Below are 16,854 nucleotides of genomic sequence, written 5' to 3'. Positions count from 1 at the left end.
TAAAACTTCAATCCTTGGTAAACCAAACTGACAACCTGTCCAGGCCTACACCAAAGCAGCTAAGTTACAAACTAAGTTGTGTCTCTAAACAAAATACAACTACCCTGACTGGATATTTCTCTTTTTAAAAAATAAAAATTTATTTCAGCCAAACAGATGACATATGCCAGGGAGCAAGATTTCAAATGCTCTTCATTGAGCCCCAGCCGTGTGGCTCAGTTGGTTGGGCGTCGTCCTGCGAACCAAAAGGTTGCTGGTTTGATTCCCAGTCAGAGCTCGTGCCTGGGTTGCAGGTTCGGTCCCCTGGGCCACATACAGAAGGCAACCAATTGCTGCTTTTCTCTCAAACAGATGTTTCTTGCCCGCTCTTCCTTCCTCCCTTCTCCTCTCTCTAAAACAAAATATTTTTTTAAATGTACTCCATTGACCAGTATTGTAAATTTACCACCACAAACTTCAAACAGGTCCCTCGATGCTGCCGGCAATCCTGCTACATTTCCCCCGGCTGGTTCATTCTCCTACTGTCCAGAATGACTCTTTCACACCTTTCTCTCAAAACACATCCAGTCCTTATCACTTGATAACTGTCACCAAGAAGCAACATTCACACCACCGACTTCCTAACTCCAAATTCAACAAGGATAACGGCATTCTGCTTTTCCTACTGTTAGAATGAAGTCTTACTTGGCATGTAAAGTACAACCTTTCTTATCTCTAATGGATTCAATTCCATGAGAATTATCCCCACTCTCTCTCACATCATCATTTTTCTCTCTTTAGAGACTCATGCCCATCAGCATACAAACAGCCCACTTGAAGTGTGGTCCACAAACCAGCACTGGCTCACGCGCCATTAGAAGTACAGAAATTGAGATTACGCATTTAGACATTTTTGTAACAAGATGACATTGTTACAACATCCAAGCAGATGAACAGTGAACCTATAAAACATGGTCTAAACCAGTAAGGGTGTTGATAAATTCACACAGTGAGTCACAGGAGTTAGCGACATACAAATCAGACGCAGTAGCACCACATGTAGGTCCCAGACAGATTAGGAAAAAACCAGTCCGGCACCACAGGCGGCGTGAGCAGCCGCCCTCCAGAACAGAGCTTCTCAAACTTGAATGTGCTTACGAATCAGCTGGGGAGCTCATTAAAAGGCAGGCTCTGATCCAGTAGCTTCGGGGTGGGACCTGAGAGTCTGCATTTCAAAAAAATTCCCAGTTGACCCAGAGGCCACATCTGAGAATCAACATTCTAGAATTTCCCATCTTAAAAAAGGGGGGAGGGGGGCAAAAAGACTAAACTTTCTCTTGATCTCACGTCTCTTTCCAACTACTTCAGCCCCAACATCTACTTCTCTTTACAGCAAAACGTCTTGAAAAAGTTGCCTACACTCGTCATGTTTTTACTTCTTATTCCCTCAGTTCACTCCCATCAGGCTTCTACCCCCAACATTCCACTAAAACTGTTCATCAGAGTCTCAATATTGCCAAATTTCGTGGTCACTCCTTTGACCTCTAAAGGGAGTCGCTGTTATTTCTACCCCTGGGAAGAAGTTTCTTTCCATTTCATGACCTCCAGAGAACTTCCCTTTTTCTCTATTCTACACCCCCCTTCCTCTCTGCCTGCTGCCCAGGCAACACCCGTGGTCTCAGAAGCCAGGGAATCTGGGTTCTCGCTGTAATTCAGGAACATATCAGCTAGGTGATTAAACATCACAACCTCCATTTCTTCGAGTGTACTTAGAGATTATAATATCTAAACTTGATGGGGCTGACATAAGGATTTACATGAAAACATACATTAAGTGCCTCAGCACATAAGGCCTGGCATGAAATATATTCCATAAATGTTAATTCAGTTTCCTTCTCCATCACCATTCTGATTAAGCCTTACATTCTCTGTACATTTGTATTTTGTTTCACTTCCCCCATCTAAGCACCAGGAAGCCCTTGAGAAAGCAATCTTGAGAAATTAACTTGCCCAGTTCCAGCAGAAATATATATATTTTTTAATGCTAAGAGAAATGGGTGGGGGTGTAGGTGGTCCCAGAGATGTAACCCAGCAGCTTCTGAAAAGGCAGGGAAGATACCTGAGTCAGGAGAAGGGTCAGGCCCCCTGCCAGGTTCCCCATGCCAGTTCCATCCTGTGGCTAAGGCTTTATCTCTTTATCTCATTCTTTGAGTAAGTCATGCTTAACAACAAGTCTCAAGTCTATGTCTTCAGTAGTAAAAACAACCCAACACTCACACTCACACACATACTGGGCAGAACAAGGGGCAATGAAATCCTGGGTCCCAGTCTTGTCTCTCCAGTTTACTGGTTCTGTGACCCTTGTAAAATTACTGTAACTCTGAGAAGTTTCCTCGTTTGGGAGGCAGAAATGACACTATGTCTTGGCTACAATATTGTGGAGAGTCAATGGAATAATGTATGTGAAAATACTTTGTATGCCAAAAACATGATTAATGTTATGTTATAGGTACACACACAGTCCACCTGTGGCCAGTTCAGGCATCAGTTTTGCTGAGCAAAGTCCGCAGTCCTGGGGTACTCTCCGCTAGGCTCTGACCTGTCTCCAACTCAAGTCCTCCTGTCCCTGAAGCTGAAAATTTTGTATCCTTTCTGGTTTCACTTGATTCCCTTTTCTTTTTATGTTCAAGATTTTATCTATTTATTTTTAGAAAGAATGGAAGGGAGAGATAAAAGAGGGAAGGAAACATCAATACATCAATGTGTGGTTGCCTCTCATGTACCCCCAACCGGGGACTGGAATCCAGGCCTGCAATCCAGGCAGGGTCCCCACACCACCTAACACGGAGATTTGTTCACAGCAAGTACTCATGAAGTATTGGTTAAACTGACTCAATGCTAATTTCTTATTTTTTTGCACTTACTGTCCATACCACATGGTCTACAGCAGGGGTGTCAAACTCATTTTCACCAGGGGCCTTCCAAGGGCCAAAATCATTTTAGGACTGTATAAATGCAACTACTCCTTAACTGTTAAGGAAGTAAAATTACATTCAGCCCTTTGAAGGCAACCGTGAGGCTGATGTGGCCCCGGTGAAAATGAGTTTGACACCCCTGGTCTGCAGTGTTCTATAAGAAAGGAACTTCAACAGGGAAGTCTTATCTTCCTGTCAGAGTCTGATTTTTAGGTTAAAGAGTCAACCTTTGGCCCAGGCTGGTGAGGCTCAGTTGGTGGGAGCATCATCCCATAACCAAAGGCTTGTGGGATTCAATTCCCAGTCAGGGTACATACCTAGGTTGCGGGTCCAGTCCTGGGTCCAGGTGCGTATGATCCCCAGTTTGGGCACATATGGGAGGCAATCAATCAATGTTTCTCTCTCACATTGATGTTTCTATCTCTCTCCTCTACCCTCTTTCTTCACTCTAAAAAAAAAAGCAATAAAAAAATTGTCCTCAGGTGAGGATTTTAAAAATTATTTTTTAAAAAAGAATCAATCTTTGAAGTTCCTACTAAACAGGATTTGCACAATAAAGTGAAACAAACTTAGTAACTATTCTCATACTCTTCCTTGGGGTACACAGCCACTGCTACTGCCACATCCTCCTCCTACTGTACAACACGTCCACAGTCTGCCCTGGCTGGTGTGGCTCAGTGGATTGAGTGCCAGCCTGAGAACCAAAAGGTTGCCAAGTTTGGTGCCCAGTCAGGGCACATACCTGGGTTGTGGGCCAGGTCCCCGGTAGGGGGCATGTGAAAGGCACACATTGAGGTTTCTCTCCCTCTCTTTCTACCTCCCTTCCCCTCTCTCGAAAAAATAAATAAAATCTTTTTTTAAAAAAGGCCATGATCTAATCTGACCTGATAGCTTCAATCACCCTCAGATTATTTATATTCTATGGCCTACTCCCCTGGACCCTCTCTTTAAGAATATTCCTGAGATATACACTCTGAGAGTTTTAAACTCTGGCTATATATTAGAAAAACCTTGGGAGCTTTCACAAATATCACTACTATCAGACAACTAACCCAATTTCTACAATGAGTCAAACACACCTAGTACAACCACAAAACTGTTTATCGCCATCTACCCAAAGCTGAACATATGACTCAGCAATCCTATTCTCCCAAGAGATGAGTGTGGGTGTCCACCAAAAGACACATACGTGACTGAGAATGCACACGGGAGCTTTGTCACAAGCCGTAACTGTCTCAACTGTCCATCAACAGTGAGTAAATAACTGTGGTACATCCAAACAATGAAATATGACATCCTACTGTATACAACACGAATGAATACCCAGATACGGTGATGAGCAAAAAACTCCAGACCCAAAGGAGCACATGCTATTCTAGGATTCTATTTATCTGAAATTCAAGAACAGGTAAACTAATGACTGGAGACAGAAGTCAGAATAAGTGGTTACTTGAGCAGCCAGTACTGATGAGGAAGAAGCATGAGGGAGGCTTCTGGAGTTCTGGAAATGTTCTCGATCTCATGTCTGTCTTTCTTTCTTTCTTATTTATTTCTTTATTTTTGGAGAGAGGGGAAGGAAGGGAGAACAAGAGGGAGAGAAACACCAGTCAGTTGACTCTTGGGGACCAAACCCTGGGCATGGGCCCTGACCTGAAATGAAACTGGCAACCCCTCACTTTGCAAGATGACACACAGCCAGCTGAGCCACACTGGTCAAGGGCTCATGCCTATCTTGATGTGAGTAGTCTTCACATGGCTGTACCCATAAAAATTCACTGAGTATCTTCAGAAAATTGCATGTATAATGTATAAACATATATGAAAGAACAAAATCAGAATCTTAGGTATCATTATTTTATAAAAGCACTATAAACAATTCTATTTTACAACCAATGCTAAGAACCGTTCTTCTACCGCAACAAGTACAATCTTAAGACTCCCAGGTCTTCCTGCTTCCATTCTGTTGCAACAGTAACTGTGAGACAAAGTAATAAGAACAGAAGCTTAAAAAGGTGATGGAGCAGGGAGAGAGGCACCTCTGAAATGAGTAAGGATCCCGGGTGAGAGAGGAAGGTCAAGGTTGACTCGGACAAAACAGCTGAAAGAGACGGTGGGGTACTGTGCCACCGCAGATTTCAGTTCTAGCTTTACCACTGACTAGCTACAGTCCTGATGTCAGGCAAACTCTTCATTTTTCCAGGCCTCACAGCTGGTAAACTAGACCTCCAGCGTGTAAACAGAGTCTGGAGAGGAAGTTGAAAGGAATCAAGTAAGAACAGGTCCTTTCAAAAGACTCCAGGTTTACCTCTAGCACAGCACTTATCATTCGACATCATAATTACCTACTTGTTTATCTCTCCCCATGAACCTTGAGCTCTTAAAAGGCCAGGATTGTGTATTTCATCCGTGAATCCAAGCACATGCATAGAAGGCGGCACATAGTAATAAAAAGTTCAGCAAATGTTCAATGGAAAATAGCTGAAACTAATGAATGCCTTATTTATGTTCTTATAAGTATGTAGATCTGTAAGAAAAAATAATTCATTGCCCACATGTACATCCTTTACAAATAATAGTGAATATTATTGTTTTCATTATTAACACCAACTAAAGGAAGTCAAAGTTCTAGGATACCCAGAATCATCAGAAGGCTCCTCAGAGTGTCCTCCCAGAGGCCTCAAAAGTCCAGGCCTCCTCATCCTTAATAATATACCTCCTAGTAATAATAACTACTGCTTATATATTATTATTTCATTATACAAAGTGCTTTCACCACCATAATCTCAATTAATCCTCACAACTCTAAGAGGAGGTATTATTAAATCCACTTTATAGGTGGAGAAAGAGAGATTCACATTTTATTTTATTTTTTTATTTATTTATCTTTAGAGGGGAAAGGGAAGGAGAGAGGGAGAGAAGCATCAATGTATGGTTGCCTCTCGTACATTCCCTGCTGGGAACTGGCCTGCAACCCAGGCATGTGCCCTATCTGGGAATCGAACCATGATCCTCTGGTTCACAAGCCCATGCTCAATCCACTGAGCTACACCAGCCAGGACCAGAGGTTCACATTTTAAATAATGTACTGATGACCTAAGGCGTGCTGAAAGAACTAAAGGAGGACTTTCATATACAGCCTCTTTCTTCAGTGCCCAGGAGGAGAAATGTGAACATCACCACCCCGTCCCCCTGGCCTTCCCAAATGAAAAGGACCAGTCACTAGCTGCTTTGCTTTAGAGCTGACTACCCATTAAGTTTTCCTTGTTCTCAGCCCAGGTTATGCAAGCAAAAAATAAGGCCAGCCCAAGGAGAAAAATCCCAAAACTTTGAACAGCCACGCTCAAAGCTGCTGGCTCATATCCTTGTGTATAAGGCTTAAGAAATAAAAGCAAAACTTGCTCCAGCAAAGAGCTGTAAATCTTCTGACCAAGTAGGACTCAGGTAATTAGTTATGTATAGCTGACTTAGTCTGTACTTGGTTTTATTTTTTTCTTCAAAAATGTATACTGTCTCTTGTTTTCCCCACTCCATTGCAAATTCTACAAAGGTCACATCTTAGGAAGGTCCATCTCCCTTAAATGAGCATATAGCACCCAAACCAGAATTGATTGCTAAACTAAACATGTTTTACTGACTTAGTAATTTATACAAACTGACTTCCCCCAAATTAAAAATTATAATACTTTAAGTAATCAACAAGCTGGCATTCTTCGATTGAATTAATCCATATAAAATCTAGAGTCTCTAAGAAACAACCACCTAAGGACACCTAGCACCTACCATAATGCCAAGTACACCTTTGGGTGGGCACTCAATAAAGGTGTGCTGAATGAATGATAACCGAGAGCTTAAGATCCAATACAAATCCCTTAAGGCAGAGTAACATAACTGAGAAGCAAGAGATGGGTAGAGAATGCCAAGTGAATGGGAAAAACAGCCAATCAGATTCTAAGGCAGGTCCACCCAAAGTACTGCCTGGTGGCCCAAAGGGGACACTGGATTTAAGCAGCGCGACACACCCACACCAGAGATCTACAGCCCAAGAGCAGGCACTAAGGCAGGGATCCATCATACAGGTTCTCTCTCCTCCATGAGCAACTGAGGCAGCAGCAGCTCACCCCTCTTATTCCACACTACCAGTCCATGCCCTGAGAGGCCCAGCCACAGGACTGCAGGAGTTAAGCCAGGCAGTAAGTACGAAAAGTTAGGAGGAAATTAGCGTGCCACCTGACACTTTTCTGGCACAAGCCTAAACCGATTAGTTTAGGTTACAAACATAACTGCAAGATTCCACTGCGCTGATGAAACTACTCTTTTTGTACAAACTAAAAATAACCTATTTATCTAATCAAGAGCATTCCTCAAATATTTTTGTTCTGTCAGCAACCCAAAGTTCCATTTCCTCAAATTCTTATCTAGAGTGTTTTATTAGACCCAAGTTTCCCCAGGCCCCCCGAGCTTCCCCACTCCTCACCCTAATCCTGCAGACATAGCAAGAGACCTAAACCCCTTTCCTAACTCCAGCTTGCAAAGTTGCTTTTCCAATAACAAACAAGTACAAAGCTTTGTGGCTCTTGCCTTGTGCAGAGCCACAACTTGAACATGGGTTGAGCTGCAGCAAAGAATAACGAAAAGCGAAGAAAAAATGAAGGACAAGTCAGGGCATGATCGGGAAGCCAGCTAAATGCTTTTCATTCAGGCAGGAATGGAAGGAGCCCCACCCACTTCGAAGAAAAGAGCATATGGGTGAACGGTTTCCAGTACGGACAGAGCCAGACTGTACTTTACCACCTTACAATACAGCCAGCAAGCCTGCTCAGGGGACAGATTCATAATCAAAGGGCTGTGAACACCCTACAAGCATCATTAGTCTATTCAGAGGTGGAAGTGACAATTTCAAGGGAAACAAACCCTTCTAGTCACAAAGAGCCCAGGGGCTCAAATCATACCAGCAGGTTCCAAGGACGTTAGAAATCCTGTCCTCAGTAGCTCTCCCTGCTCTCATGCCCTGGGGCAAGCCAGCACTCCTTTCCCCAAAGGTGGAAACTAACTATGGACTTTGAACTTCTTTATAGCCCCTGTTCTTTGCAATAGCATCAGGGGAATCCACAATAGGGTGCCGCCCTATATCAGCAATTTTTAACCCTTTTCATCACATGGCACACATAAAGTACTTACTAAAATTCTGTGGCACACCATAAAATGTATATCTTTGCCCATACACAAAAAAAATAGATATAATTTTGATTCATTCGTAACGAATGGCTATTGATGTGTGTGGCTGTTGTCATTGTTTCTTACTTGACAATCTAACAGAAAAGAGGTCAGTGCCCCTTACGAAACAGTAAGGTACTGCATGCTTTAAAAATTCTTCCGGCATGCCAGTTGAAAGTTGCTGCCCTACACAGATCTCTAACAGAGCATTTGCCATTCTAGAACAGTTACTCGGGATACGCATTACTGCACTTCTCACAACTTCCAAGTCTTCTACCACCCCTACTTTTGACCTTCACTGTCTCTTTAAGACAAAAATAAAAACTGGCTCATTTATAAAATCTATACTCTCAGAAACATTCCACCGGGGGAAAAAAGTAGCCTGAGACCACCCAAGGTATGTTGTGGTAAACTTTCCAATTCGGAATGAATTCTGTGTGTCAGAGCAAACTGCGAACGGTGGCCAATCCAGGATTCATGAAGCCAAAGAGTATCAGAGCTGGAGAGATCCTTGGGGGCTGATTACCGGGTCCAGCCTTTCATTTTAAAGATGGCGGAAATAAGGCCCAAAGAAAGGAAACGGAGGTTTGGAGCAAGGCTGGACCCAAGAATCCAAACTCCCAACTCAAGCCTCGTATGCCGCCCTGTACCTCTCATACGACCAAGTCTACCTGAGCAGAGTGGCTAAGGAAAGGGAGGGAAAGGAAAGTAAATACAGGGTGGGCAAAGCAGGCTTACAGTTGTGAGTCCGCAAAACCGTTTTTTCTTGTATTATTTGTTAATTATATTACCTTCCATACAAACAACTGTAAACCAACCTCTGCCCTCCTGCTCTGCAGTGTGACTCAGAGACGGTCACTGCTCACCATGTGCCTTCATTTCGTGAGTTTTTATCTTAATTTTTATACAATTTTTACTAAAAGCAAGATATAAATTGCCACTCACTCCCTAATATGGCCTCCCAATCACTGAAAAGACAAAATCAAACACAGCTAACAGGATGGAATGACTGTAAGAAACCCTGGAACGGAAAAGATAACAACCTTTTGGGAGAAAGGGACACATGTCTAAAAGATGACTCAGCCGCACGGCCCCATTGAAGGAAACCACATCACCAGGCTTCTTCATATTCTAGTAGCAAGGCCTTCACTTCTGTGAATCTTGGTTTCTTCAACAGTAACATTAAAAGTACAGCCTTTCAATCATTCTAAAGCCCTTCCAGGTTCTAAAAGGTTCAACCTCTTCCAAGAAAGGAAGACAGTAGTCCTAGCAGCACCCAAAAAGCCAAGGTATAAAAGTCTTAAGTAAGCTTGGCCACTGGCCGGGAGATGAGTCCCGGCAGATAGGCCAGAAAGCTCACCAGTCTCCCCAGAACCTGACAATGACCGGCGGTACCGCTAAAATTGAACACGGGGGAAACAGTGCATACTTTCCCCAACAGTGTGACAACTAAAATGTTGATGGTAACACCTTTAAGGATCCTGTTTGATCCTCTACAGATGATTTAAATTTGCCATTGCTATTGCTTCCATCCCCTGCCTGAATCAAATTAGTATTTATCCAGTGTCTAGTACTAAATATATTAAATACCTTCTCAATATCCTCATTCTCTGTTTTCCCTTTCATTTAGCATTTTGCATTTTACAGATTTAAAGACCTATGAAAACCTGAAAAATCTAAACACAATAACTAGAATTTTCAACTAACAGAAAACAAAAAACTACTGCATGTAAGCAAGCTCTTTTCTAAAACATACCAGCCTACACTACATAGCCAATCGGCATCCCCTGGGATGTGGCTGATGGTGAAAATGCAAAATAATGTAAGCAAAAGAGGACAAAAGTTTCATTTTCTCCTGTCTCATCAATACATCTTAATATGGGGGCTACAGTATATCAGAAATGAATGCCAAAAGTTAAACCAAGCAAAAGGAAATGCAAGCTACAATGTAAATTATGAAAAGTAATGACTCTTAAATAAGCAGGTACTTGCCTGCCCACCCACTAAGCCCGGGATAAATATGATTTCTATCAACAAGATTACAAACAGTAATTTTCAAACCTCAGTATGGATATGGAATAACTTGTTAAAATTCCAGATTGCCAGATACCATCCTCAAACATGTGGAACTGATAGATTTGCATTTATATTCTGGTAGAGACAGTCCAAAGACTATATACCATTTTAAAATACTGTTAAGGGGGACAACTGTCAGGCCTCCTGGATACCTGGAGTGGGTAACCTCCAGCGTACATTCAAAAGATGGCATGCAGGCCGATTTTCAACTGCACGGACCCACTGTCCCTACAGTAGGCACTTGAGAATTAATAGGGGCTAATTTCAATCACTTAACAAGGCAAACCTCCCTTCCACCTCCGAAAGCAACTTCTAAAGTCAGTGCTACCTCCACACTTCCAAAGACCCTCCTAGGGGTTCCTAAGACACATCTTTTGGGCTCCTTTTCTTAGAAGGTCACTCACTGGCTTTATGCTGGGCTCTGTTCATTTGCTACTTCTCAGAGAAGTCTGCTGTTATCATCCCATCTAAAAGTGAGATCCTATCTAGAAATAAGCACCCATTCTCTAACTCGCTATTGCCTCTCCTGTTTTATTTCTCCCACGGCATTAGTGAGTATTCCCTGAGATTCATGGTGTTTTATATTTATTTACACTTCCCCTCACTAGAACGTAAACTCTACAGTATTAGAAAAAAGGCTTTCCCATCACTGCCACTGTGTTCCTGGCTTCAGAACAGTACGCAGCACGCAGTGGTGCTTGATAAATGTTTACAGATGAATAAAGTGCTATTTCAGAAAAATAAGTCCTTGGTCTTTCATCCTATTCAGTTCATCTGCCATACTCGCTGTCACCAAACGTTTCACCCTGGGTGGCAATTCTTCCTTTTGGTGGTTACGTCGATACATGGGAACCTAAATCTAGGTGCCAACCCAGAGCGGCACCCTGCCACTTGACTTTCGCTAGTCTGTGGCAACTCGATTCTTCCTCCCCACTAAACAGCAACAGAGGTTAAAGGTCCATCCTACGGATGTTTCCAAATGACATACACTTTATAGGAATGACTTGGCTTCTACTATGTGAGGAGTCGAATGCAATGTTGGCAACCACAGGTGAGAGCTGCAAGTTTCAACAAAAGCAGACACCGAGTGCTGGCAGCTGGTGTCACTTCGCTCTTCTGCATCGGCCAGCCAGACACCTTCGGTCAGCGCTCAGCTACCTCTCACCACACACATTTGTCTGTTTATTTGCTTATGCAGAGAAACATCTCATAAAGCACATACTATGCTTTATACACATCACCGCAATCCTCAAAATACTCCTACCTACAAAACAGGTATCATTATCTCCGTTTTATAGATGAGCTTCTTCAAGAAGCTCCAAGAAGTTGAAAGCATTGGGTTGGCCAAAATGTGTTATGTTTTTTTCCATACAATGGCTCCAGTAGTGCTTAGTGTCTTTAACTTCTTTCTAAACAATTTTGCTAGATTATGGCAGCTGTCATATCAGGGTGCATTTAAAATAAACTTACCACAATTTGTAAATTTTTGTCCAGCCATTTTAATACTGAAGATAGAAGAAAAAAACACATTTTCAGTATACTATGCTTCTTTACTTCAAAAAAGATAAAAACACAACTGGAATGCAAAAAGAGATTTGTGCAGTGTATGGAGAAGATGCTATGACTGATCAAATGTGTCAAAAGTGGTTCGTGACATTTTATTGACATTTGGCCAAGTAATATAATTCTTTGCTGTGCTGCTGTCTGATGCATCGGAAGACGTTCAGCAGCACCCTGGGCCTCTGCCCACTAGAAGCCAACAGCAGGAGAGAGCTGACATGCTCGAAATACCCAAATCAATAAAGTTATTGGTGAAAATTAAAAAATGTGTCTTTTATTCTATGGAAAAATCTAAATGGACTTTTTGGCCAATCCAATAATTTGTAACTAATAAGTAGCAGACTGGGATTTAAATTCAGGTCTACTTGAGTTAAATTCTTGCCTTTTTCACTGTAACAGTTTTATTGCTCAGACTCCCCCCCTCCTCCCTCTGTGCCACAACTGTCACACAAAAGACATCTGATAAGTGTTTGCTGATTTCATGAGAATTAAACGGGATATGTTAATTCAAACTCAAGAATCTGCCTAAGATCAAATTCCTCAGTCCACCTTTAGTTTTAAAAACAAAAACTCAGCTCTGGTGTGGCTCAGTGGATTGAGCACCAGCCTACAAACAAAAGGGTTGCCAGTTCAATTCCCAGTCAGGGCATATGCCTGGGTTGCCAGCCAGGTCCCCAGTAAGGGGAGCACAAGAGGCAACCACACATTGATGTTTCTCTCTCTCCTTTACCCTGTCTAAAAATAAATAAATAAAATCTTTAAAAAGTTTTTTTAATCAAGCCCTGACTGGTATGGCTCAACTTATTGGGTATCATCCCACAAGCAAAAGGCTGCCGCCAGTTTGATTCCTAGTCAGGGCATGTGCCTGGGTTGTGGGCTAGGTCCCCAGTTGGGTGTGTGAGAGGCAACCAATAGATGTATCTCTCCAGCAACGATGTTTGTCTCCCTCTCTTATGCCCTCTCTAAAAATAAATTTTAAAAAATATATATTTTTAAAAGACTATACATAGCATTGGTCCTAATTAATGCCATAAAGTGCACTTTATGAATGACACTGGTAAGGAATGATAAAATCTTTTTAAAGCCAGTAGGGTTTGGGTAGGTGAGAGATAGTGAGTGAGTGAATGACTTACGAGTTAGCTAGTTAGTTAAGGAGCGATTGGGATTGTGTATATGTATATGTGGTTGTTTTTTAAATAATGACCAAGATAAAAAAATCTCATCATTAGTCTCACCATTATTTTTAGCCCTCAAATATAAATGAGCATTGTCCTATCAAAATCCAGATTCTAAAGATGACAATGAGATTTGGAATCTTGCAACCCATTTTCACATCAGCAGAGTTTTCTTTCTGATAGTTCCAAATTTCCCCCAAACCATCTCTCAACACCAAAATCCTCCAACTACTCATCATCTACTAAGCATACAAATCCCACCCCATCAAATACTAAGGAAATAAGATCACTTAAAAAATTGTTTTCCCTGGTTCATTCCTTTTCTGCATTTATTTCTATGCCTGTATACAAACCATGTACCAGAATCACAATTCAATTTTACATCTGCAGGTGATCAGGCCTGTCAGAATTTCAAAGAATACAAGTGTACACAGTAGACAACAAATATTAGTTGAATATACAGATTTAGATTACAAGTGACCAATGTACAAATAAGATTTATGAGAAGTATCAACTGCAACTACAGACTGAAGTCTAAATTCCTTAGCCTGTCACTCAAGGCCCTGGCACACTGACCATTACCTTTTTCCTTTTCTGGGCAGAGTGATCTACTCTTTATTTCCTGAGCACAAACTCCTTCATGGTACACCTCTGCCCAACTGTATCATATTGTTTTATTTTCATCTATGTCTGTCTGAAACTACTCTGTTGATCGTTTTACTGCTTGCCTCTCCCAACTAGTACGTAAGCTCCATGAAGGCAAGGATTTTGTCATCTTGTTCACCACTGTGTCCCAGTGCCTATAACATTACGTGGCAAGCAGAAGACAGTCAATAAATGTTAACAACAACAAACAAAGGATGAATTTGTTTGCTCTAAGCTAATACTAGAGTTCTCTTCAAGAGAATAAATATTGTTTTCTACTTCCTCACCTCCCACATCATCTAAAGAGTAACTGCACGAGGATAATTCAATAACTGCTCAATTATGGTCTTTTCTGGCACATCCTTTCAGTTATAACTTTAATTAAGCAAAAAATCTTTTCTTAAGATTTTATTTATTTATTTTTAGGGAGAGGGTAAGGGAAGGAGACAGAGAGGGAGAGAAACTTCCTTGTGTGAGAGCGAAGCAGTTGCCTCCCACAGGCCCCCAACCAGGGAGGGAGCTCGCCCGCAACCCAGGCATGTGCCCTGATCACGAATCGGACCAGAGACCTCTCTCTGTTTGCAAGCCAGCATTTAATCCACTGAGCCACACCAGCCAGGACTAAGTAAAAAATAATTTTTAAGTAACTAATACGATTCAGGCACGAGGCTAAACATTATTCTAATTTCTTACTTTTCAATGTATCATGTTCACCACTGACATTCTGAAAAGTCCAACACTCAATCATAAACTAAAAAGCCCTGAGCCCCTGACCAGAGTGGCTCAGTTTTTGGGGCACCATCCCACAAAGCGAAGGGTCGCCAAATCGATTTCTGGACAGAGCACATGCCTGGGTTGCAGGTTCAGTCTCTACTCATGCACATACAAGAGGTAACCAATCGATGTTTCTCTCTTGCACTGATGTTTCTCTCCTTCTCTTTCTCCCTCCCTTCCCCTTTCTCTAAAAATGAATAAATAAAATCTTTAAAAATAAAAGACATAGAAGAAAAAGCCCTGAACCCCCCACCCCAAGTCAGATGGCCTCATTTTATTGACCTATGAAATGGAACTGAACACAGAGTTACCTGCAAGGCAACCACACAATCTTAGCGGATATTTTTCATGTCAGAGACCACACAGAGCACTTCACTGTTTAATTATACAGGGTGGGGTGAATGTAGGTTTACAGTTGTTTGTATGAAAAATAATACGATCATTAATAAATAATACAAGAATAAACTGTGTTTTGTGTATACAAAACTGTAAACCTACTTTTGCCTCATTCTATATGTCAATCTCTCACCTAGTATTGTCCTTTAAGCGACTATTTCTCAAAAAAATCAAAAAAAAATTTTTTTAATGTAAAAGAAATCCTTGAGGTATCTGGAGACACTGAAAACAGACCAGTATTATATACTACAAAAATAATTTTAAGGTGTGATAATGGTATGGTGTTTATGTAGTCGAGTGCCCACATTCTAGGGGTTACACATCTGCAGGTTATCAAATAGTTGAGAAAAATGGATACAGATATACAAATATTTATAGCTACACAAGTACAAAGTAAACAGTTAACAATTATTGAGTCTAAGTGAAAGGTATGAGTATTAGTCTACTGCATTAGCTCTTTTTTTTAAGACTTTATTTATTTATTTTTAGAGAAGGGGGAAGGGAGGGAGAGAAGGAGAAACATCAATGTATGGTTGCCTTTTGAGTGCCCCTACTGGGGACCTGGCCAGCAACCCAGACATGTGCCCTGACCAGGAATCGATCCAGTGACCCTTTGGTTTTCAGGCCAGCACTCTATCCACTGAGCCACACCAGCCAGGGTTGCATTAGCTTCTCCGTAAGTTGGAAATTTTTCATAAGTTGGTAGGGGAAAAGTTTTCTCTTAAAAGATTCATATGAGCATTTCTCTAAGCTGTAACTAGTTATCTGACTTGCAATAAAAGCATTAACATATAATTAGACAAAAGCATTCTGAATGCATTATAGGATCTACAAACTGAAACACTAAAACACCAGAAATATCAACAAAAAAGGTAAGAAACAGAAAAAATTTCCCAAGGCAAAAACAACTTCCAGGCTAGACTAGGCCATGCATGCCCTTTCTTAAGTAGCTTTGGGCTCAGAAGACAAAGACAGCATACTTCAGAACACTGCTTCTAGAAAACAGCTGTCAGGTCAACACATGCAGACCTGATCTTTCAGCCTCACCCTCCCAGGGAAAGTATCTACTTAGGGAAACTACACTACAGAACTGCAATGACAATATATATGAATAGAGCTCTCTAATGGACAGACTGACATTATGTCTAACACACACACACACACACACACACAGAGCCTATGAATCAGAGGGTGGCCAGTTCGATTCCCGGTCAGAGGATATGCCTGGGTTCTGGGCCAGGCGCCCAGTAAGTGGGTGTGTGAGAGGCAACCCATCACACATGAATGTTTCTCTCCCTCTCTTTCTCCCTCCCTTCCCCTCTAAAAGTAAATAAATAAATAATCTTTTAATGTAAAAAATAAAATTTCTTTAAAAGGCACACACAAAATGTTAAAAGTGGAGATGTTCTAAATCAGCAGTCCTCAAACTAAAATTTTATTGGTGTACAGCCACGTCCATTCATTTACATACTGTTTATGGCTTATTTTCCCTTGTAAGAGTCAGCGGAGCCCACAAAGCCAAAAACATTTACTATTTGATCCTTTACAAAAGTTTGCAATCCCTGCTCTAGATTAAAAGAAACATAACCACCAAATATTCTGAAGGAGAGGGAAAGCTATAAAGAACATTTATAGAAATGGGATATTACATATGAGTATTAGACATTGTTGTATCAGTGTTGAATGTGGAAATATTTAGGAGTTACATGTCATGATGTGTGCAACATGCTTTCAAATGTTCCAGGAAGATTGGACAAATAGATAAAGCAAATGTGACAAAATATTCACATTCGTGAGTCTGGGCCAGCAATTCTCAAACTTGATCTGAGTACTTTACACCTTTAAAAATTAATGAAGACCCCAAGGGCTTTTGTTTAATAGTTATATCTATCTAATATCTGCCATGTAAAAAATTTTAAATATGTATCAATTAAAAGCTCATTAACTTAACATACTTTTACAACAAGCAACTATAGTTTCCAAAAACAAAACATTTAATGAGAAGAGTGTCACTGGTTTTACACTTTGGCAAATCCCTTTAACACCTGCTGAGGTGTACA

The 16,854-nt window shown here is 41.2% G+C and overlaps 1 protein-coding gene across 3 annotated transcripts in view; it reads right to left on the bottom strand.

Annotated features, from left to right (window-relative positions):
- The window catches only part of LUZP1 (leucine zipper protein 1), an 84,900-nt gene that overhangs the window by 39,435 nt on the left and 28,611 nt on the right, over positions 1-16,854 (bottom strand). Inside the window, exon 1 of one of the 3 annotated variants that reach the window (XM_037032710.1) lies at positions 3,272-3,363. The exons of the other annotated variants lie outside the window; for them this stretch is intronic. The gene's annotated coding sequence lies outside the window, so the exon portion shown is untranslated. Of the gene's footprint in view, positions 1-3,271; positions 3,364-16,854 lie in introns of those variants that run through there. 3 annotated transcript variants of the gene reach the window in all.

The sequence above is a fragment of the Sturnira hondurensis genome, unplaced genomic scaffold, assembly GCF_014824575.4.
Source record: "Sturnira hondurensis isolate 20B ecotype Veracruz unplaced genomic scaffold, ASM1482457v3 Scaffold0021555, whole genome shotgun sequence".
Classification (NCBI taxonomy): domain Eukaryota; kingdom Metazoa; phylum Chordata; class Mammalia; order Chiroptera; family Phyllostomidae; genus Sturnira; species Sturnira hondurensis.
Note: the sequence above shows the minus strand (reverse complement) of the source record. Positions and strands in the feature narration are given on the sequence as shown.